Source organism: Trichechus manatus, unplaced genomic scaffold (genome assembly GCF_000243295.1).
Source record: "Trichechus manatus latirostris isolate Lorelei unplaced genomic scaffold, TriManLat1.0 scaffold00004, whole genome shotgun sequence".
Lineage (NCBI taxonomy): Eukaryota > Metazoa > Chordata > Mammalia > Sirenia > Trichechidae > Trichechus > Trichechus manatus.
Window position 1 is genome coordinate 23812536 of NW_004443940.1, and position 2246 is coordinate 23814781.

Sequence of the window (2246 nt, forward strand, 5' to 3'; positions counted from 1 at the left end):
CTCTGTCCTATAGGGTCTCTATGGGTTGGAATCAACTTGATGGCAACAGTACTGGGATGTTTAGTTGAATACAACTGGGAATTCTCCTTTCCATCTAAATTCTCATTGCTGTTAACGTTATAGAATATGAAATAATGGTAGGGTTGGTTAACTTTATTTCATGCTTATGCAATATAATATTCAAATCCTTTTGTCCCCTCAATAACCCCTAATGGTCAGAGAGCCTATAGGAAGCTATTTCTCTTCTGATGCCTGCGTGCCATCTGATTTGTTTAGGCTCTTTGAACTGTATAATGTTGTTTTCATGTATGAAATTTAAATTTGCATAATTGTCTAGGGGTAGCATAATCATATCATTTGCCAGATGATTTAAAAGAAAATTAGGTTAATTAATGATTAAATTAGAAAATTTCTCCCTTGAGCCATAGGTTTTTGCTTATTTTAACAAGCAAAAGGTACTAGAATCTTGCAACTTTTTTTCTGAAATAGTTACAACTTCACAGTAAAGTTTTGCCTCCGTTTAAGGAGTTAGTAATGTGGTAGAGTAAGATTTATGCTGGGCTTAGGTCCTAGTTCTGGCCAGGTGCCAATGACTCACTGGGCACTTTGATCATTATCTATGAGATGATGATACTGGACTAAGCGATCGCTTCTAGCTGTTAAGGCCGATGGTCTTAAACCCCTGTTCTTCAGTATGTGTTGGTGGGAACACTAGCTTTGTGGAGCTTAAGGCTTTACTCAAGAAAGGGTTTTGTGGTCAAATACATTTTTGAAGCTTTGGGTTAAACAAGTTTCTTTTCAGAAACTTTAATATGCTTATATGCTTCAAAGAGAGTGCAAGTTAATGTATATAGAGTTTCCCAACATCTTTGTCCACGAAACATGTTTCGTGAAGTATCTCTTGGGAATAATGCTTTCAAGAGCTCACTGCAGGAAACATTGTAAACAGTGGTTTCACTGACTTTGAAGGTTAGAAAGCCATTTATGAATTGGTATTGTTATTTCTATTAACAGAGGAAAAACAAAAAGAAAGTATGTATCACTGTTTCTCATGAATGGAAAAATGAAGTGATTCATTTTTTTGTCACTTGCATAGTTGGACATGGGATTCTTTTTCATTTTATCAAATGAAGTTGTTATAGACAATTTTGTCTAAAACCTCTTCTATGTCCTCCCCCAGGAATTCCATCACCTTTCTAATTTCGTGTTTTGAATCCTGTAGGGGAGAGCAGAAGAAAAGAAAACTCTCTAGCAAAGGAACATCCAGCAACAGTCAAATCTCAAAAAACTAAGCATGATAATAATGATTAAAAATATAAATCACTGTTTTGAAAGCCTGTTAGTTTATGATAAGACGTAATCTAGAAACATTATGTTTAATATTATACGTACATTTATAAGAGTCATTTCAATAAACTGGCGATTTAAAGTGCAATTATATAAAGAAATTGTTTCATCCTATGTTACTAATGGGGTTTAATCTGTGAACCTTATTATTTTGCTTAACTCTCACAGCTAGTAGATAAGAAAGTATTTTGGAGAAGAGGTGGCTCTTTTTCAAAATAAACAAGACATATTTTCATCTTCTGACTGGAGAAACAAAAAATGAATGGAGTCCCTATTTCTCTCACCTGGTACAGAAGCACTCTGGTGCTTCCCTCTTTTGCTTTCTGTCTTGATGCTCTTCAAGTGGACCGTCAGACAAGGGGACCAATGTCGGTCGGACTCTCTAGATCTGAGCTTATTCCGGACTCTAGGCCTGTCAGGGATACCTGTTGGCCACACCTCATGAGAGCTGTTTTGCATTCTGAGATCGATTCCTGCTTCATCCGTAAGAAAAAAGATTTCCTGTTTGGGGTAGGAATTGCCTCCGTTTGGAAGTCTCCAGGTTCTCTCTTCCAGGCTTTCTCTCTCTTCCTCTGACTTGCTCTGACTTCCAGTCCATGTGTCCTGCCTGCCTTCTAGCTCCTCCCCACCCCTTGCGGCTCCCTGGCACCCGGAGGCTCAGGGCAGTGGAAACGACTCCCAGCCCTGTTGAGAAGCGGTGGGAACTCTGACACTGAGGAAGGCCACAGAGCGCAAGCACGGATGTAAACAGGGATTTTGACCCAAAGCCAAATATATGGAAGAAAAGCGGCAATGCATTTTCCCTCTGAAGACCCAGAGCAGAGAGGAGAACCAGGGAGGTGATGTGGTAGCACTCAGTTCACCACGCGAGGGGATTAGTGATCCAGGTTATAAATTCA

At 39.2% G+C, this 2246-nt stretch overlaps 1 long non-coding RNA gene across 2 annotated transcripts in view; it reads left to right on the forward strand.

Moving 5' to 3' along the window:
* Positions 1-1948, forward strand: part of LOC111821045 (uncharacterized) — a 7221-nt gene extending 5273 nt beyond the window's left edge. Inside the window, exon 3 of one of the 2 annotated variants that reach the window (XR_002824530.1) lies at positions 1223-1948. This is a non-coding gene — a long non-coding RNA (uncharacterized LOC111821045). Of the gene's footprint in view, positions 1-1180 lie in introns of both variants that reach the window. The other variant, XR_002824528.1, reaches the window with a different exon arrangement.
* The last annotated feature ends 298 nt before the right edge of the window (positions 1949-2246 follow it).